A 22,831-nucleotide genomic window follows, 5' to 3' on the forward strand; every position below is an offset into this window, starting at 1 on the left:
CAAATAGGAAAAGGAGTAACTCAAGGGTGTATATTGTCACTTTGCTTATTTAATTTCTATGCAGTGTACATCATGAGAAACGCTGGACTGGAAGAAATACAAGCTGGAATCAAGATTGCCAGGAGAAATATCAATAACCTCAGATATGCAGATGACACCACCCTTATGGCAGAAAGTGAAGAGGAGCTAAAAATCCTCTTGATGAAAGTGAAAGGGGAAAGCGAAGATGTTGGCTCAAAGCACAACATTCAGAAAACAAAGATCATGGCATCCGGTCCAATCAAGTCATGGGAAATAGATGGGGAAACAGTGGAAACAGTGTCAGACTTTATTTTTTGGTGGGCTCCAAAATCACTGTAGATGGTGACTGCAGCCATATTAAAAGACGCTTACTCCTTGGAAGAAAAGTTATGACCAACCTAGATAGCATATTGAAAAGCAGAGACATTACCTTGTCAACTAAGGTCCGTCTAGTCAAGGCTATGGTTTTTCCAGTGGACATGTATGGATGTGAGAGTTGGACTGTGAAGAAGGCTGAGCACCGAAGAATTGATGCTTTTGAACTGTGGTGTTGGAGAAGACTCTTGAGAGTCCCTTGGACTGCAGGGAGATCCAACCAGTCCATTGTGAAAGAGATCAGCCCTGGGATTTCTTTGGAAGGAATAATGCTAGAGCTGAAACTCCAGTACTTTGGCCACCTCATGCGAAGAGTTGACTCATTGGAAAAGACCCTGATGCTGGGAGGGATTGGGGGCAGGAGGAGAAGGGGACGACAGAGGATGAGATGGCTGGATGGCATCACAGACTCAATGGACGTGAGTCTGAGTGAACTCCGGGAGGTGGTGATGAACAGCGAGGCCTGGCGTGCTGTGATTCATGGGGTCACAAAGAGTCTGACACGACTGAGTGACTGAACTGAACTGAACTGAACTGAACTAAACTCACACCTGTGGATAGATCAACTAAAGAGAAAATTAACAAGGAAACAGAACTTAAATGATACAATAGACCTGTTAGGCCTAATTGATATCTATAGGACATTTCACCCCAAAACAACAAATTTCACCTTTTTCTCAAGTGCACATGGAACCTTCTTCAAGACAGATCACAGCCAGGGCCATAAATCTAGCCTTGGTAAATTAAAAAAAAAAATCATTCCAAGCATCTTTTCTGACCACAATGCAGTAAGATTAGATCTCAATTACAGGAGAAAAACTATTAAAAAATCCAACATAGGGGGGCTGAAAAACACTCTGCTGAATAACCAGTAAATCAAAGAAGAAGTCAAAACAGATATCAAAATATGCATAGAAACAAATGAAAATGAAAACAAAACAACTCTAACCTTATGGGACACTGTAAAAGTCCTTTTAAGGGGATGGTTCATAGCAATACAAGCATACCTCAAGAAACAAGAGAAAAGTCAAATAAATAACCTAACTCTACACCTGAAGCAACTATATAGGAAGAAATGAAGAACCCCAGGGTTAGTAGAAGAAAATAAATATCCAAAATTTGAGCAGAAATAAATGCAAAAGAAACAAAAGTGACCATAGCACAAATCAACAAAACAAAAAGCTGGTTCTTTGAGAGGATAAATAAAATTGAAAAAGTTAGCCAGACTCATCAAGAACCAAAGGGAGAAGAACCAAATCAACAAAATTAGAAATGAAAATGGAGAGATCACAACAGACAACACAGAAATACAAAGGATCATAAGAGACTACTATCAGCAACTATGTGCCAATAAAAGGGAAAACTTGGAAGAAATGAACAAATTCTTAGAAAAGTACAACTTTCCAAAACGGAACCAGGAAGAAATAGAGAATCTGAACAGACACATCACAAGCATGGAAATTGAAACGGTAATCAGAAATTTTCCAGCAAACGAAAGCCCAGGACCAGATGGCTTCACAGCTGAATTCTACCAAAAATTTAGAGAAGAGCTAACGCCTATCATACTCAAACTCTTCCAGAAAATTGAAAACGAAGACAAAGTGCCAAACTCATTCTATGAGGCCGCCAGCACCCTAATATCAAAATCTGACAAAAATGCCACAAAAAAAGAAAACTACAGGCCAATATCACGGATGAACATAGATGCAAAATCCTTAACAAAATTTTAGCAATCAGAATCCAACAACACATTAAAAAGATCATACATCATGAGCAAGTGGGCTTTATCCCAGGGATGAAAGAATTCTTTCATATCTGCAAGGAAATCAATGTAATACACCATATTAACAAATTGAAAAATAAAAGCATATGATTATCTCAATAGATGCAGAGAAACTTTTGACAAAATTCACCATTCATTCATGATAAAAACACTCCAGAATGCAGGAATAGAAGGAACATACCTCAACATAATCAAAGTTATATATGACAAACCCAGAGCAAATATTATCCTCAATGGTGAAATATTGACAGCATTTCCCCTAAAGTCAGGAACAAGATAAGGGTGGACACTCTCACCACCTCCATTCCACATAGTTTTGGAAGTATTTGCCACAGCACTCAGAACAGAAAAAGAAATAAAAGCAATCCAAATTGGAAAAGAAGAAGTAAAACTCTCACTGCTTGCACATAAAATGATCCTCTACATAGAAAACCCTAAAGACTCCACCAGAAAATTACTAGAGCTAATCAATGAATATAGTAAAGTTGCAGGATAAAAAATCAAGAAACAGAAATCCCTTGCATTCCTATACACTAATAATGAGAAAATAGAAAAAAGAAATTAAGGAAACAATCCCATTCACCATTGCAAGGAAAAGAATGCAATACTTAGGACTATATCTACCTAAAGAAACTAAAGACCTATATATAGAAAACTATAAAACACTGGTGAAAGATATCAAAGAGGACACTAATAGATGGAGAAATAGACCATGTTCATGGATCAGAGGAATCACTATAGTAAAAATGAGTACACTACCCAAAACAATCTATAGATTCAGTGCAATTCCTATCAAGCTACCAGCGGTATTTTTCACAGAGCTAGAACAAATAATTTCACAATTTGTATGGAAATACAGAAAACCTCGAATAGCCAAAGGAATCTTGGGAAAAAAGAATGGAACTGGAGAAATCAACCTGCCTGAATTCAGGATCTACTACAAAGCCACAGTCATCAAGACAGTATGGTACTGGCACAAAGACAGAAATATAGAAGAGTGAAACAAAATAAAAAGCCCAGAGATAAATCCACGCACCTATGGACAATTTATCTTTGACAAAGGAGGCAAGAATATACAATGGAGTAAAGACAATCTCTTTAACAAGTGGTGCTGGAAAAATTGGTCAACCACTTGTAAAAGAATGAAACTAGAACACTTTCTAACACCACACACAAAAATAAACTCAAAATGGATTAAAGATCTAAATGTAAGACAGGAAACTATAAAACTCCTAGAAGATAACCACTCTCCGACATACATCACAGCAGGATCCTCTTGACCCACCTCCTATAATATTGGAAATAAAAGCACAATAAACAAATGGGACCTAATTAAACTTAAAAGCTTCTGCACAGCTAAGGAAACTATAAGCAAGGTGTAAAGACAGCTTTCAGATTGAGAGAAAATAATAAATAAATAAAGCAACTGACAAACAACTAATCTCGAAAATATGCAAGCAACTCCTACAGCTCAATTCCAGAAAAATAAACCACTCAATCAAAAAACGGCCCCAAGAACTAAATAAACACTTCTCCAAAGAAGACATACAGAAGGCTAACAAACACATGAAAAGATGCTCAACATCACTCATAATCAGAGAAATGCAAATCAAAACCACAATGATGTATCATTTCACGTCAGTCAGAATGGCTGCTATCCAAAAGTTTACAACCAGTAAATGCTGGAGAAGGTATGGAGAAAAGGGAACTCTCTTACACTGTTGGTGGGAATGCAATCTAATACAGCCACTAAGGGGAACAGTCTGGAGATTCCTTAAAAAACTGGAAATAGAACTGCCTTAAGACCCAGCAATCCCACGGCTGGGCATAGATACTTAGGAAACCAGAATTGAAAGAGACACATGTACCCCAGTGTTCATTGCAGCACTGTTTATAATAGCCAGGACATGGAAGCAACCTAGATGTCCATCAGCAGATGGAGTATTACTCAGCCATTAAAAATAATACATTTGAATCAGTTCTAAAAAGGTGGAAGAAACCGTAACCTATTATACAGAGTGATGTAAGCCAGAAAGAAAAACACCGATACAGTATACCAACGGATATAGATGGAATTTAGAAAGATGATAACGATAACCCTGTATGCGAGACAGCAAGAGACACAGATGTATAGAACAGTCTTTTGGTCTCTGTGGGAGAGGAAGAGGGTGGGATGATTTGGAAGAATGGCATTGAAACAGGTATAATAACATATATGTAATGAGTCACCAATCCAGGTTCAATGCATGATACAGTATGCTTGGGGCTGGTGTACTGGGAAGAACCAGAGGGATGGTACGGGGAGGGAGAAGGGAGGGGAGTTCAGGATGGGAACACACATGTATACCTGTGGCAGATACATGTTGATGTATGGCAAAACCAATACAATTTTGTAAAGTAATTCAGTTCAGTTCAGTCGCTCAGTCATGTCCTACTCTTTGCGACCCTATGAATCGCAATGCACCCTATGAATCTCCCTGTCCATCACCAACTCCCAGAGTTCACTCAGACTCACGTCCATTGAGTCAGTGATGCCATCCAGCCATCTCATCCTCTGTCATGCCCTTCTCCTCCTGTTCCCAATCCCTCCCAGAATTAGAGTCTTTTCCAATGACTCAACTCTTCACATGAGGTGGCCAAAGTACTGGAGTTTCAGCTTCATTAGCATCATTCCTTCCAAAGAAATCCCAGGGCTGATCTCTTTCAGAATGGACTGGTTGGATCTCCCTGCAGTCCAAGGGACTCTCAAGAGTATTCTCCAACACCACAGTTCAAAAGCATCAATTCTTCGGTGCTCAGCCTTCTTCACAGTCCAACTCTCACATCCATACATGTCCACTGGAAAAACCATAGCCTTGACTAGATGGACCTTAGTTGACAAGGTAATGTCTCTGCTTTTCAATATGCTATCTAGGTTGGTCATAACTTTTCTTCCAAGGAGTAAACATCTTTTAATTTGATCGCTGCAGTCACCATCTGTAGTCATTTTGTAGCCCCCAAAAATAAAGTCTGACACTGTTTCCACTGTTTCCCCATCTATTTCCCATGAATTGATGGGACTGGATGTCATGTAAAGTAATTAACCTCCAATTAAAATAAATAAATTTATATTTAAAAAATTTAAAAAAGAATCTAGGAAAGAATGGATACTTGTCTATGTATAAGGGAAATAATTTCTCATACAACTAATATTAATACAATGCTATAACTCAACTATACTCCTATATAGCCTAAAAGCTGATTTTTTTTTAATGCTTGCATTTGGAGACCCATGGAGTTCTTTAGACTCTCAGGGTTTCAGATATGATGCAGGATATGGCAGGACGGGTGCAGAAATCTACACAATTACTGAGGTTACATTTTCCTGAGCTTTGGTGTCTTTTGCTTCTAGTGTCACCATTGATTTGTCTTTGGAGGATCTAATACAAGGGCTTGGAGACACCATCTGGGTGTTAGTTGAAGGATAAGACGGAGACGCTAGTGGGAGAGTGAAATCCCAGCTCCCTAGCCTTGGGTTGGGGCACACTTGAGGCGGAACTTATATCCCAAGTTCCCTGTGGAAACAGGCTGTAGCTTCCCTCTCCATGACATGTATGAAATCAGACCCAGACTTGTTTCATCCTTTTTCATGTCCTGCTTCCTCTGAGACCACACTGGTTTCTCTGGGAGAATTTTTTTTTTTTAAAGTTTGGCTGTACTAGATCATCATTGCTGCTCAAGACTTCTCTATTTGCAGCAGGAGGGGCTACTCTGTGATTTCAGTGCACTGGCGTCTCAATCCTATGCTTCTCTTGATTTAGATCACAAACTCTAGGGAACACAGGCTCAGTATTTGTGGCCCACTGTCTTATTTGCCCTTGAGCATTTGAAATGTTCCCAAACTAGATTTCAAACGCATATCTTAAGGACTGGATCAAAAGCGAAAACACTCTGGAAGGAATTTGAAATAAATCACTTTTACATGAACCTTGGCACCATGGGCTATTTATGAGGAGACTGATAGAGGATTGTCCCTGCTTCAAGCAAGCTCCTGAGATCAGTATTGATTGAGGTTCCCCTCCCATGGGTTCATACAGGATCTTTTTTTTTTTTAATATTAATAATATTTGTTCTTTATTAAAATGTTATTGACTGTGTAATAAGTAACTTACCAGGTAACATTAACAATAAGCAATACTTCAATATGTGAACAGACATACTTTTAAAAGTATATCCCAAACTCTGCATGTGATATACTTGTACTAAATTTTAAATTAACTCAGTAAAAATATACATAATTTTCTAAATAACATTAATAATACTTGTTCTTTATGAAAATACTCATTAATATTAAGTAAAACAATACCTATTCTCATTAACATATTTCCTACTATGTAACATATTGCATGCTTATACTGAATTTTAAATGAATTCATTAAAATAAAAATGCATCATTTTCTAAATAACTAATAAAAACTTGTTCTTTATTAATATCACTTATTAATATTACTAAAAAGTAATGCTTCTGATGAGATGTATGAAAGTACATAACTTTAAAAAAGTATACATCTCAGTATATCCCAAATATTGTATAGGATACACTTGTGCTAAAGATTTTACCAGTTAAAACATTACGAAACAATACTTAGATTTCTGTTTACCTTTAATACTATCTTTGTGTGTGTGTGCTTAGTCACTTAGTTGTGTCTGACCCTGGGACCCCATGGACAGAGGAGCCTGGTTGGCTACAGTCCATGGGCTCCTCTGTCCATGGGATTTCTCAGGCAAGAATACTGGAGTGCATTGCCATTTCTTTGTCCAGGGTCCCAATCCAGAGGTTGAATCCACCTCTCCCATATTGGCAGGTGGATTCTTTACCACTAGCACCATCTGGGAAGCCCCCAATGCTATTTTCAGTATATCCCAAATATTACATGGGATAAGTAAATGTGTTAGTCACTCAGCTGTGTCCGACTCTTTGCAATCCCATGGAGTATAGACCTCCAGGCTCCTCTGTCCATGGAGTTTTGCAAGCAAGAATATTGGAGTGGGTTGCCATTCATGTCTCCAATTAGATGGGATATAATATTGGAGTGGGTTGCCATTCATGTCTCCAATTAGATGGGATATACTCGTGCTAACGATCTTACCCCAGTAGAGAATTCCCTGGTGTACAGTGGTTAGGACTTGGTGCTTTCATTACCAAGGGCCCAGGTTCATTCATCCCTGGTGGGGAAAATAAGATCTCACAAGTCATGGAGTGGACAGGAAAAAAAAAGTCTTATCAAGCAAAATAAAACATTTTATCTACTACTAATGCTAATAATAAATAGAAACAAACAGAAATCTCTAGTATAGGTATATAATGAGATATACCGCTGCTAAGTTGCTTCAGTCCTGTCCGACTCTGTGCGACCCCATAGACAGCAGCCCACCAGGCTCCCCTGTCCCCGGGATTCTCCAGGCAAGAACACTGGAGTGGGTTGCCATTTCCTTCTCCAATGCATGAAAGTGAAAAGTGAAAGTGAAGTCGCTCAGTCGTGTCCGACTCTCTGAGATCCCATGGACTGCAGCCTACCAGGCTCCTCCAACCATGGGATTTTCCAGGCAAGAGTACTGGAGTGGGGTGCCATTTCCTTCTCCCATACAGGATCTTGAAGCTGTCTTGCCACTTGGCTTTGTTCTTGCTTCAGTTTCTGAATCCCACACTAGAGCACAGCTTCCAGAGGGCAGGGCTGTCTCTTGACTCACTTGTAAGTATACGTCAGTAAATATTATCTCATTCAGACCCTAATGTCAAGACAAGGCTAACACAAAGATCAGTTATTCTGAGTGTTAGGTGACAGGTTCAATGACTATAATCAAACCCTAAATAACATTATTTTAAATACAATACAATTTCAATTCTCTTTCATATAATGTTAGTGCAGGTCTCTCCACATAGATGAGGGTCCACTTCTTTCTTGTCATATCTTCCACCTGTGCTACTTACTTCTGGTCTAACATGGCTGCTCTAGCTCCTGTCATTCCATCTGCATTCCATCTAGTGGAACAGAAAATGACTCTTCAAGTTGGAAGTCACGTATCACCTCTATTCAAATTCCACTGACCAAAGTATCTTCTATTGTCATGGCAAACTTGGGGGTTGTGGGCACACAGAAGGGCAGGGGAATATGATCCTACTTCAGAACATTTATGATGAGTAACAGGGGCCACCACCCTTCATTCATATCCCTGTATTCATTCTTCTTTGTTTCTCCCCACACACTCCAGTTCTTTGGCCACCTCATGCGAAGAGTTGACTCACTGGAAAAGACTCTGATGCTGGGAGGGATTGAGGGCAGGAGGAGAAGGGAATGACAGAGGATGAGATGGCTGGATGGCATCACTGACTTGAGGGATGCGAGTCTGTGTGAACCCTGGGATTTGGTGAGGGATAGGGAGGCCTGGTGTGCTGTAATTCATGGGGTCGCAGAGTCAGACACGACTGAGTGACTGAACTGAACAGAATGGAACACAGCTCTAGGTCTGTTTCCGCCTACTAATATGGATAAGGATAAGATTATAAGAGCGGACATGGTCCAGGCTGTAAAATATGGAGAAAACAAGAAAGGAAAGAAAATTTAAAAAGTATAAAAATGCAAACTCTAAATGAAAGCATGCTTATAATCATAATATTGTATTTATACAACTTAGATATAATGGTTGATGAATCAATTCATAAAACAAAAAGAAAAAGAAGTATAAAACATAAATATATTCCCTAAACCCAACAAAATAATAAGGCTATATCATATTAAACACATAGTAGTAGCAGGATTAAGTTTGGATGCACATTGCAAAAAGCTAAAACCACTATAACTTTAGCAAAATAAACTTGATTTTCCTCTCCCACTGAAAAAAAGCTGGAAGTGGGCCAGGCAGAGATTGGGTGGTATCCATCTCCAACGTCACATTGTTGTCCAATACAACTGCAAGACTTCCAGCCATCACAACTAAAATCCAGACAACAGTTAGGAAGAAAGTAGGGAAAGGAAGAGTCCCATCTCTCAGCTAAATCAGCTCCTTGAAAGCAGTCTTTAATGAAATCCCTCTTACAGGTCTGCTTGCATCTGTCACCAGTCATGACTAAGAGCAGAGGTGGGTAGGAAATGCAGTCCTGTAGCTACTGGGCTCATGGCTATATAACAAACTATTTTTAGTTTTGAAAGAGAAGCAGAGAATAGATCTTTTTTTTTTAGTTAGCCTGCAGCACCTGCCTTAAAGAATAAACCTTTTCTGAATGGATTAGGTTGAACAGCTGGGCACAGTGTGTGAGCCAGGAGGAAGGAACAGCAATGAGAAACAGCTAGATGGATCTGAACTTTGCTTCAGAAAAAAAGAGGCAGACTGGTCAGTAGTGATCTTCTAAGGACTGAAGTGACGATTACAAACATCACATGAATCAATTTGGTTTAAAAACTGCTTTTCCAACTCAGATCCCAAATATCTCTCAGTTCTCCAGCTTCTAAATACTTTGTCTTTGTTACCTCACATTCTGACCTACCTGTCTCAGCTTCCTTATTTCTGTTCACATCACTTCTCCATCTAGTCCACCAGCATCGCAAGACCAGTACTGAGGTGTTAGCAATACTTTCTAGAAGTGGGTAGAAACACAACGACAATTTCTAGTTTAATATTTGTTTGTCCTTATCAAGGTGTTTTGAAGGAGTGAGATGGCTAGAATTTTGGAGATCTCACATTTGAGTCCTGGTTTAAAAAAAAAAAAAAGAAAAAACATTTCTTGTTACATTGGTTGGTGGTGGTGATGCAGTCTCATACTTGTTGTATGTCTGAGAAAGTATTTTATCTTGTTATGTATATGTATGTATGTATGTATATGATATGTCTTTTTCTTGGTATTGAATTGAGTAAATTATATTTCTCTCAGCATTTTAAGATGTGATGCCAGTGTCCTCTTGCTAACATTGTTTCATATGCCTAATCTGCTGTCTTTCCCATTTTTTGTTCTTCTGTGTGTTTTCCTTCGGGATACATTTTTTTCGGTCGATTGTTTTTAAAAATGAATTATCATGCACCTTTGAATAGTTGTCCTATTTCTGGTCCTTGAAGTAATTGAACTTCTGTGTTAATGGGTTTAAATCTTTCATCATATCTGGACAATTTTCAGCCAGTAATTATGAAGTTCTTTTCTCTACTGTCCTTTTTTCACTTCCTGTGGGATTCCATTTACATATATTTCAGTACTGAGGCTGGGAGGGATTGGGGGCAGGAGGAGAAGGGAATTCTCTATTGTTTCAATATCTATGATGCACAATTAATTTTCCCCATTGTCTTTTCATTCCTATTTTCCATGTCTCTATTTAACATATTCAATATTCTTCAGCTTCATGACTATTAAGATTATTATTCTAGGAAGCATTTTAATGCCCTTCCATGCTAATTATGTAATATATATTTTAATTGTGTTTTTACTAATTGATTTTCCCTCATTATGGGTATTTTCTTGCTTCTTTACACATTAGAATTTTTTTCTTTTTTAATTTATGTATTTATCTTAATTAGAGGATAATTGGAGAAGGCAATGGCACCCCACTCCAGTACTCTTGCCTGGAAAATCCCATGGACAGAGCAGCCTGGAAGGCTGCAGTCCATGGGGTCGCTGAGGGTTGGACATGACTGAGCGACTTCAGTTTCACTTTTATGCATTGGAGTAGGAAATGGGAACCCACTCCACTGTTATTGCCTGGAGAATCCCAGGGATTGGGGAGCCTAGTGGGCTGCCATCTCTGGGGTCGCACAGAGTCAGACACGACTGAAGCTACCTAGCAGCAGCAGCAGAGGGTAATTACTTTACAATATTTTGATGACCTAGTACAAATATTTTTACAATTCGTATGGAAATTTTAAATTGGACATTGAATATGTCAATTTTTACCCTTTGGATGCTGGGTATTCTTAATTTTTATAAATTGTTTCTGGCACTGTTTGCAAACACTGTTAATTTCTTGGAAACAATTGTATTTTTTGAAGGATTGCTGTTCAGGTTTTTTAGCTGATATAAGACCAAACTTTAGACCAGGTTTACTCTTCCCCACTTGTAAGGCAATATTGTCTTCAAGTCCATCGTGATGTCATGGGAATAATGAAGAATTTCCATGCTGGTGGGTGAGGACACCGTTAGACTTGGCACAATTTGAGACTCAAGAATTGTTCCCTATAATCCTGACCAGTACCATCAACGCTCTGCTGAAAACTGGAAGGGTATCTCCTGTACACTAGCATAGTTCTCTGTGTGTAGCTCTCTCCTAAGAACTCTAACTATCTAGAGTCTCAAATCTCTTTTCTTGGGGAGACTGTGCCTAGATAGCCATTCCATGAATGTGCTGGAAACAATTTCTAGAGTTGGGGAAAGTGTAGAACTCACCTTGCTTACTCCCCGCCTCAGGAATCCATTCTCTGCTGCTTGACAATTGATGCAAAAAACTGAACTTTCATTTATCTCTTCTACTTTGAAATTGTTTGAGACAGGAGGATAAATGTGTCCTTTGCTCTTCTATGTCTACCGAAATGGAGGTCCCCCTGCAATCAGAACTCACTGAATGCCTTGTGAATGCTAGGCAGTGTCTTCTGTGCATGGGTGCAGACTAACTGAAGATATGTGTTGGGGCTTTGAGGAACACTGCCTTGCTGGAGAAACATGACAATTACACATAGCATTTGCTATGGGATTCAGTTCAGTCTCTCAGTCATGTCTGACTCTTTGCAACCCCATGGACTGAAGCACACCAAGCTTCTCTGTCCTTCACCAACTCCTAGATTTTGCTCAAACTCATGTCATCGAGTCAGTGATGCCATCCAACCATCTCATCCTCTGTCATGCTCTTCTCCTCTTGCCTTCAATCTTTCCCAGTAATAGATTCTTTTCTAATGCGTAAGTCCTTCACATCAGTTGGCCAAATTATTGGAGTTTCAGCTTCAGCATTGATCATTCCAATGAATATTCAGGATTGATTTCCTTTAGCATGGACTTGTTGGATCTCCTTGTAGTCCAAGGGACTCTGAAGAGTCTTATCCAACACCATTGAAGTTCAAAACCTTCAATTCTTCATTACTCACCATTCTTTTAGCTCCAACTGTCACATCCATACATCACAGCTGGAAAAATAGCTTTGATTATACTGAACTTTTTCAGCAAAGTAATGTCTCTGCTTTTAAAAATGCTGCTAGGCTTGCCTTAGCTTTCTTCAAACAATCAAACATATTTTAATTTCATGGCTTCAGCCATCTATAGTGATTTTGGAGCCTCCAAAAAAAAAAAAAAAAAGTCTCTCACTGTTTCCATTGCTTCCCCATCTATTTGCCATGAAGTGATGGGACAAAATGCCCCGATCTTCATTTTCTGAATGTGAAGTTTAAGACAGATGTTTCACTCTCCTCTTTCACTTTTAAGAAGCTCTTTAGTTTCTCTTCACGTTCTGCCATGAGGGTGGTGTCATCTGCATATTAGAGGTTATCGATATTACTCCCAGCAACCGTGATTCCAGCTTGTGCTTCATCCAGTTGGGCATTTCGCATGATGTATTCAGCATAAAATTTAAATAAGCAGGGTGACAATACACAGCCTTTAATTACTCCTTTCCTGATTTGAAACCAGTCTGCTCTTCCATGTTCAGTTCTAACCGTTGCTTCTTGACTTGCATACAGATTTCTCAGAAGGCAGATAAGATGGTCTGGTATTCCAACCTCAGGATGTTTTCCACAGTTTGTTGTGATCCACACTGTCAAAGGCTTTTGCATGGTCAATAAAGCAGCAGTAGGTATATTTCTGGAATTCTCCTGCTTTTTTGAAGATCCAATGGATGATGGCAATTTGATCTCTGGTTCCTCTGCCTTTTCTAAATCCAGCTTGAACATATGGAATTTCACAATTTATGTCCTGTTGAATACTTGCTTGCAAAAATTGCTTTGATAGCATGTGAGATGAGTGCAATGTGTGGTAGTTGAACATTCTTTGAAATTGCCTTTCTTTGGAATTGCAATGACAACGACCTTTCCAGTCCTGTGGCCACTGGTGAGTTTTCCAAATTTCCTAACGTATTAAGTGAAGCACTTTAACAGCATCATCTTTTAGGATTTGAAATAGCTCATCTGCAATTCCATCACCTCCACTAGCTTTACTAGTAGTGATGCTTCTTAAGGCCCTCTTGACTTCACATTTCAGGATGTCTAAGGTCTAGGTGACTGATCACACCATCGTGGTTATCTGGGTCATTGATATTCTTTTTTGTATAGTTCTTTTATATATTCTTTAAACCTCGTCTTAATATATTCTGCTACTCTTAGGTCCATGCCATTTCTGTCTTTTATTTGGCCCATCTTTGCAAGAAATGATCCTTCCCTACCTCTAATTTTTTTGAACAGATCTTTGGTCTTTCCCATTCTATTGTTTTCCTCTATATCTTTGCACTGATCTCTTAGGAAGGCTTTTCTCAAATCTCTTCTTGCTATCTTTGGAACTCTGCATTCAGATTGGTATGTGTTTCTTTTCTGTTTTGCCTTGTGCTTCTCTTCTTTCTAAGTTATTTCAAAGGCATCCTCAGACAACCATTTTGCCTTTTTGCATTTATTTTCTTGGGGATGGTATTGATGAGGTACGTACAGATCAAAAAATGAAGATCACTGCAACCAGCTCCATTATTTCATGGGAAATACATGGAGAAACAATGAAAGCAGTGACAGCCTTTATTTTCCTGGGCTCCAAAAGATCACTGCAGATAGTGATTGCAGCTGTGGAAAAAAAAAAAAAAGTAACTTGGTCTTTGGAAGAAAGGCTATGAAAAACCTTGACAGAATATGAAAAAGCAGAGAAATTACTTTACCAGCAAAGGTCTGTAGAGTCAAAGCTATGGTTTCTTCAGAAGTCATGAGTGGATGTGAGAGTTGGACAATAAAGATAGCTGAGCACCAAAGAATTGATGCTTTTGAACTGTGGTGTTGGGCAACTCTTGAGAGTCCCTTGGACTGCAAGGAGATCCAACCTGTCCACCATAAAGGAAATCAGTCCTGAATATTCATTGGAAAGACTGATGCTGAAGCTGAACCTCCATTTCACTGGCCAACTGAAGGGTAGAACTAACTCATTATAAAAGACCCCGATGCTGGGAAAGATTAAAGGCAGGAGGCAAAGGGGAAGACAGAAGACAAAATTTTTGGATGGCATCATCAACTTGATGAAATGAGTTTGAGCAAGCTCTGGGAGTTGGTGATAGACAGGGAAACCTGGCATGCTGCACCCAATGACATAGCAAAGAATTGGACATGGCTGAGAGATTGAACTGAACTGATGTACAGAGGACAATCACGGAGCAGGCAGAAGTCTTTAAGGAAGGAGGAAGGAACAATTCATTGACTGCTGACAATTTTGGGTCAGCAGGCCACTTCAAGCTGGAGAAGCTATAGGGAAGCAATTCTATGCCAGGTGGAGAGAAAAGTAAGAGAAAGGCAGGGTGGCAGTGCTGGGATTTCCCAGAGGACTAAATCCTTCTTCTGTTAAACTTTATAAATGGTCAATATCATTAGGTGATTAGAAATATGAGGGTTGTTTTGGAAGTGTTAGAGCAATATTCAATGGAAGGACTGATGATAAAGATGAAGCTCCAACACTTAGGTCAATAATGTGAAGACCCAGCTCATTAGAAGAGACCCTGATGCTGGGAAAGAATGTGGGCAAAAAGAAAGGGAATAAAAGGATGAGATTGTGAGATGGCATCACCTTATCAAAGGACATGAGTTTGAGGAAACTACACGAAATAGTGAAAGACAGGGAAGACTCTTTTGTTGCCAAACAGATAATTACAAAGAGTCAGACATGGCTTAGCAACTGAATGATACCAATGAAGGCACAGGGTCCAATGAAAGCTCTGGTCCTGGTTGGAGTGGAGAAAGACTTGAGCGGAAGGGGAGGCTTCCCATCCTCAGGGGCAGGTCCTTGAATCCAAGGCAAGGAACACAAGATTTTGAATGTGTTACCAAACATTGTTTTCTAAAAAAACAAGAAACTGTTTTCTGCAGGAGAGAGAGCTTTGACTAAGTTTGTTCTCTAGATTTTACTGAGGGATGTTGAAGGGATCTGGAGTGGGCTGAGTCTGCAAAAACCAGGTGACCAGCTGCTGGAGGGCGAGGCTTGTGGTAGACGTTCTACACTAGGTGGAAAACGAATCCAGAAAAGATGTCCCTTCTGGAGCGTACATGCCAATGTATCACATTATTTCAGCAGATCACTTCAATTCTGTTTGTGGCATGCAAGAAATACATGGGTGCTTTACTTTTGTCAATTCCTGTGGGTAGTTAGATGACTAAATGACTGGTTACTTCATTGCATGGTAAGAATCATGCTTGGGAAAGTAACCTAGATCAAGTCCACACATATTGATCGTTAAACAGCAAGCATAGGAAAGTTTCTAGGGTAATCATAGGTAATGTAAACATGAGGGGCCAAATGGGGACAGTTTCATTTAACAGGCTGAGATTGGACTGTACAGGTTGCCATAGCGGTTGCTATGACAAGTAGACATAACAGCTACTTCTTGCTACACTGGAGATGTGGGAAATGAAAAAGAGACCAAAAGTCTTACAACTCTCCTTGCAGTGTGATTTCAGGCTGGATGTAGTTGACAAGGAAAGGCTGACTGGAAAGGCTGGGAATGGAGTAATCTGAGCCAATAGTCATTAGTTCTTGTTGGGACCCAGAAAACAGAAGTATCAACTCAGTCAGGGTTCTGGATCAGGGTTCAGAGATAGATGTCATTTGGCATGAATCAATATTTAGCCTTGGGGATGGCACCCATACACTCAAAACAAAAGATTTCCTTCTCCCCAGGTGGCAGAATAATTCATATTTGTTCCAGACTCAGGAACCCAAAAAGCCCTTTCAGGACCACTTGTTCTTAGCAGGCACGCATGCATCTAGAGGTGGAATTATCATTATGGTGCCCATTGTCCAGATGAGAAAACTGAGGTTAAGGGACTTGATCAAGTTCACACAGCTCATCACATGAAAAGCCAGGCACAAACCCAGGGTAACAGTCCTCAAATTGTGCGTTTTTGCTCCACACCCACAGGGAGTGGTGGATGGTGATATGGCACCAATGCTTAGGCAGAAGCAAGCAGTATACAGGCTTAAATTGAAGGAACTAAGGAAAACCAGTAGGACATTCAGCTATGACCTAAATCAAATCCCTTATGATTTTATAGTGGAAATGAAAAATAGATTCAAGGAATTAGGTCTGGAAGCCTGAAGAACTATGGATGGAGGTTTGTAACAATGTACAGAAGATGGACACTGAAACCTCCCCAAGAGAAACAAATGTGAGAAGGAAAAGGGGTTGCCTGAGGGGGCCTTTAAAACAGCTGAGAAAATAAGAGAAGTGAAAGGCAAAGGAGAAAGGTAAATATATACTAAATGGAATGCAGACTTCCAGAGAATAGCAAGGAGAGACAAGAAAGTCTTCATAAGTGAACACTGCAAGAATTAGAGGAAAATAATAGAATTGTAAAGAGTATAGATCACTTCATGAAAATTGGAGCTATCAGAGGAAGATTTCATCCAAGGAAGGGCACTATAAAGGACAGAAAAGTCAAAGACCTAATAGAAGCAGATGAGATTAAGAAGAGGTGACAAGAATGCACAGAAGAACTGTACAAACATGGTCATAAAGACTGGGATAGGGATCATGCTTGGGTCACACATGTAAAGCCAGATATACTGGAGTATGAAGTCAAGTGGGCCTTGGGAACCATCAATACAAACAATGATAGGAGAGGTGATGGAATTCCAGCTGAGCTATTTAAAAATCCTAAAGAATGAGGCTGTAAAAGTGCTGCATTCAATATGTCAGCAAAATGTGGAAAACGCAGCAGTGGCCACAGTGCTGGAAAAGGTGAGTTTTCATTCCAATCCAAAAGAAAGGCAATTCCAAAGAATGTTCAACATATCATGCAATTGCACTCATCTCACTTGCTACCAAGGTAATGCTCAAAATCCTTCAAGCTAAGCATCAACACTACATGAACTGAGAACTTCCAGATGTACAAACTGGTTTGAGGAACCAGATGTCAAATTGCCGACATCCATTGGATCATAGAGAAACCAAGGGAATTCCGGAAAACATTTCCATCTGCTTCACTGACTATGCTAAAATCTTTCACTGTGTGGACCACAACAAACTGGAAAATTCTTAAGGAAATAGGAGTACCAGATCACCTTACCTGTCTCCTGAAAAGTATGCATTTAGGTCAAAAATCGACAGAATCAGACACAGAAGAACTGAAAGATTAAAACTGGGAAAGAAGCGTGAAAAGTGTACATTCTCACTCTAGTTATTTAAATTATATACAGGGTACATCATTTGATATGCTGGACTGCATAAATCACAAGCTGGAATAAAGATTGCTGGGAGAAATATCAACATCCACAAATACGCAGATGACACTGCCCTAATTGCAGAAAGCAAATAAGAACTAAAGAGTCTCTTGGTGAGGAGAGGAAATGTAAAAACTGGCTGAAAAATCAACATTCTAAAAACTATTCACAAAAATATACTCAACATTCATGGCATCCAGTCACACCACACCATGGCATATAGATGAGGGAAAAGTGTGAACAGTGGCAGATTTTATTTTCTTGGGCTTCAAAACCACTTTGGACCTTGACTGCAGCCACAAAATTAAAAGACACTTGCTCCTTGGAAGGAAGAAAGGCTATGAAAAACCTGCACAGTGCATCAAAAAGCAGAGACTCACTTGGCTACAGAGGTCTGTAGTGTCACAGCTATGATTTTTCCAGTAATCATGTACAGATGTGCAATCTGGACCATAGAAAGGGTGAATGCCAAAGAACTGAGCTTTTGAACTGTGGTGCTTGAGAAGATTCTTGAGAGTCCTTCATACAACAAGGAAATCGAACCAGTCAATCTGAAAGGAAATCAACCTGTGACCCTTGCTGACTAAGCTGAGGCATCTACTGAGGGCCTCCAGGTGGAAAAAAAAACGGATGCTTCCACTACAGAAGAGCCTAACTATGGCAGCTCCAAGCAAATAGTTTGTAGCTCCACCCCTGGAGGAAGCTCAGAAAGGCTGAAGACGATGTGTACAGTGGGTCCCCCGATACATGTGTTGCATTCTCCACAGCAGCATTTGAAGCAAGGAAGGGACATTGTGTGCCCTGGAGGAGGAGGATGGCTCAGGGATCCACTGGGGCCACCACTTACCAAATGGGACAAGTAAAGGACACAGTAGGCATATGTGGCAGAGAGCTGGTGACGGGTGTGGGAACAAGAGGGAACCAGCTCTGCATAAAGTACCCTGCCGGGGTCCAGCCCCGGTGGATCCAGGGTGATTCGAAGGTGGGGACGGAGTCGGCGTCTTTGGAAAAATACATATTTAATCACAGATATAGAGAGATTAGAAATGGATAGTGTAGTAGGAAAATTAGTGGAGAAAAAGAGGCTGAATAACTTGGATTATGTGGAATAGCATCCATGCTCCAGATGGGAATTCAGCCAGAAAAACGGGAGCAAGAAAGAAGCGACATGGGGGAATCAGTCTTTCCGGAAACTGATCCGATTTCTTTATTTTGGGGTTTGCTTATATACCTTTTGTTACACATAGGGATGAATACAGAGTCACGTGGGGGTCAGCAGTCCTGACCTTCATCAAAATCAGGTGCTTCACATAAATGTATATAAAAAAGGTACATCATCTTCTGGCCATGAGTGAGACCTGCTGACATTTTATGATCCTTTCTTTCTGATAACCAAAAAACTTATTTCTTCCAAGGATGTTTTTTCTTAAACCAGGCACCACCCTCCAAATAAAGTTACATTCCTATAGGGTGAGGATATAGTGAGTTACAATCAAGAAAGGAATTTATTTAACTCAAGGTTAACATGATTAATCTTAAAGGTTAATACTTATTTCTCCTATATGCTTAAAGGTTAATACTTATTTCTCCTATATGTTAGTTATATTCATTATAAGAGTAGGGAACATGGAGATTTAGCAGCAAACATCAGCCCAACAAATGAAAATCCTTTCACCAATGCTCCCCTTAAGATCTATTTAGTCTTAAGATATAATAAAGTTACATTTTTACATAGCAAGGACACAGTGATTTATAACAAAGTACAGTGATCTATTACAAAAGAGAAAATCCATTAACTCAAAAAGTCTAATATTGCTAACATCAAAAACTACTATATTTCCTTTGCTATATTCCAAATGCATTGATTAATATATTCCCAAGTGCCTAAGGATATGGAGGCCTGGCGGCAATCATTGACTCAACAAGAAGAAAAAGTCCTATGCTAATTAAGACTCTCAAAATACTCCAAAACTCTCTGTGCTGTTTACAGTTGAGAGGTAGTAAACAATCTTGTGCCTAGTGGCAGCAGTATGGATAATCCTGTCACACAAGCTAGTCTGTCAGCAGAGAGGTTTGACCTGAGACATCCTTGTCCCACCCAGAGCAGGAAATTAGCAGCAATTATTGACACAACAAATGAAAAACCCTTCACCAATATAATTCCTGACCAACTATACTAATAATTTCTAACTCCCCAAAATAATTTGCCTTTAGTAAGTCTAAAACATCTCATGCCTCTCAGGTTGGGAGACTGTAAACAATCACATGTGGCCGGACGAACCTATACAGGTGGGCTACATAACCTTCAGAGGAGTCCGTAAGCTGAAACACTCTTGTCACGCCCAAGAATTTTTATTGCCTTGGAGCTGCACGTTTACTCCTTCTCCAAGAGAAACGGTTATGGGGGAGAGCCCCCTGTAGAGTCAGAGGTGTAGGTTAGAGCATAAAACAGACTCTGGCTTTGGGGTTGATGCTCGGGAACAGGGGGTTTCCTGAGGCTTGATCACGCCTTTGCGTATGCCAAGCCTCCTTCCTCATGACCTTTGCCATGGGCGGAATTCCTCACGCTGGCCCCCGGCAGTACCCCACCCAAAATCCCCTGGAGGAGAAGCCCAGTGATAAGTTCATCTGAGATGGGATGAATACAGTCTATTTCATTACCCCTTATAATTCCTCTGAATGAGGAGGTGGTGGAGTTGGTGGGTCATCACAAACTCTTCTATGGCCCAGACCATCTGCCAATTGCTATACTTGGTGCTGCCTCTCCCCAGCTTCAGTCATGTAGTTCTGGAGGAAATTGACAGTCATGTGTGCTGCTGGGTCAGGGTCAAAGTCCATGTAAAGCCAGTCATAAGACCACATGTCCCTGCCAGGATGGCTGATCTAGGGCTGTACATGTAATCTGAGGTGGGTCATTCAGAGAACACCCTTGAACTCTGATGTCTGCAATCTTCTTTCATTACCAGGTGATGCATTTGGGATTTAAAACCCTAGGGCAGGTAGCTTGAACTCCCACACTAGGTGTAGGAGCCTTAAGGAAAAAAGGTGCCAGGCTAAGACCATTAAAGTAGACTGAAGGGGAAGAGTGAAGGTGAGAGGGAATTGATGACTTCTGATTTCTTGGGTCCAGACACTGAGATCTTTGTATTTGCTCTCATTTTTTATCCTAGATTCCCAGAATCATTTCAATGTGTCTCCGTTTCCCTTGAAGCCAGTTGGAGTAGGGCTCCTCTCTATTTTGATTCAGACTTGGTTCTAGATCCTTCACTCCCAGACACAAACAGAGGAAGCCATTTGTTTCAGCACCATTAAGAGTGAAACACTTTATTCTTTACTGAGAACAGGGTGTACAGACCACCAAATAGATTTCATCAACATCCTGTCAAGTAGTGCTCAACGTGTGAGTGAGTGTTTTTTAGGAACGGCCTTACTGATTCCTGAACCACTCCAAATATTTACACTCCCCGTGCCAGGCCAATCCTGTCATTTTCTCGATCAAAGACCGAGAAATACACCCTCAGGAAGATGTCACCCAGGATCCAGGTCTCTGTAGATGAACTCAATCAGTGCTCTTTAAAGGTGGTATAACAGCGGCCTCTAGAATTCTGGGGGAGTCAGAGACACACACTAGTCAGCATGATCCCTTACAGGTGACTTTCCCCAATATCCAGACCCAGCACAATTCTTTGCTTTGTTTCCCTCTTTTGGTAAGTATCAAGGGGTTTTCTTGTCACCAGGGAATGTGAGAGTTCTTCCAAAACCAAAGAAGGCCAAGACATGAGGTTGTCATAAGGAAGGGTGTGTTGAGTGGAGGATTTGGAGTTGGGGAAACAGGGGAATGAAAAATAACAAAGTCCTACTGTAGAATGTAAGGAACTATATTCAATATTCAGTGATAAACCACATGAAAACAAATAAGAAAAAAATATTTGTATATGTATAACTGAGTCACATTGTTATGGAGCAGAACTTAATGCAACAATGATTAGCCACACTTCAATATAATTTTTTAGAAAAGAACAAGTGTGTCCGTAGCTCCTCTCACTCCCTGTTTCTTTTCTTCTGACTCCTGCTCCTTGTTTTCTCTGCAGAGAATGCTGGTTCTCCTCCTGCCTCCCCACAATTCATACTTTATTTAAAAACTTTTTTTTTTTTTGGAGCATAGCTGATTAACAATAGTCTGAGTTCAGGTGGACAGTAAATGGACTCAGCCATATTTATCCTGGTATCCTGTCCCAAGGACACCCCTCCCATCCAGGCTGTCATATAACTAAGCAGAGTTTCCTGTGCTATGAAGTAACTGGTTGTTGGTTATCCATCTTAAATAGAGCAGTGTCCACAACATGTTCTTGAAGACTTAACTCAGGAACTCTGAGAAGCCTCCTTCAGCCCAAACTCAACCTCTTTGGCCATTTCAGGCTTGATTGAGTAATGTACTCTGGTTCCCCATCCCCACCGGTCAGTCCGTAGCCCTCATCACCCCTCATAAGTCCCCAGTGCCCTAGTGCAGAGCACCTTGAGATGCCATTTGGATGGAATCCAGTGCAGTTTTGCCTAGAACCAAGCAACCTCTGTATGGCTCAATGTGTTTGTGGTTTTAGAATTCCTGAGATTCCCTCTCTTCCTCAAAGCCTTCTTTGAACTCACCACCCTGCTCTGAACCCTCAAACAGAGCTGACATGAAACCTCCACCCTTGCCAGGGCTGAGCAGTCACTGTGCACCATTTATTCACCTTAGTATCCAACCTCTCCACAGAGGGGTCAGGTACCTCAACTCACAAGGGAGGCACCTGGCCACAGCATGGGGAAGATGCAGCTGAGAACGAGGCTGATCATGTAATTTATCATCCAAACCAGGAAAACTTTGAGAAGGGAATGGAGACTGTTAACTTATGCTGGGACATCACACTGGGACTGTCCCTTACATTCTCCTTGTAACATGGCCGCTTTCAGAGACTGCTAGTGCTGACTTTCATGCTCATGCACCTACGAGTTCAGATTGAATTGAAGCTCTTTGAGGACTGAGCATCTTAGTGTTCCCCTCTCCCTGACCCCCACCATGCCATATGGTGTGGTATCTCCACATTTATTTCAAGAAGATCAGTGTCCCACACAGCCCTTACTGCTCAAGTGATTGGTTTGTGGGAGGCACTGGCCCAGCCCCAGGGCTCAGCGGCATCTGCAATGGTGCGACATGGCCTCCAGAGGGCGCCCTCCTCCCAGCAGCAGCACAGGGTTCCCGCAAGATC

The 22,831-nt window shown here is 40.5% G+C and overlaps 1 pseudogene; it reads left to right on the forward strand.

The window, feature by feature from the left end:
* Positions 1-22,607, forward strand: part of LOC108634203 — a 50,145-nt pseudogene extending 27,538 nt beyond the window's left edge.

Source organism: Capra hircus, chromosome 29 (assembly GCF_001704415.2).
Source record: "Capra hircus breed San Clemente chromosome 29, ASM170441v1, whole genome shotgun sequence".
In the NCBI taxonomy this organism is placed as follows: Eukaryota; Metazoa; Chordata; class Mammalia; order Artiodactyla; family Bovidae; genus Capra; species Capra hircus.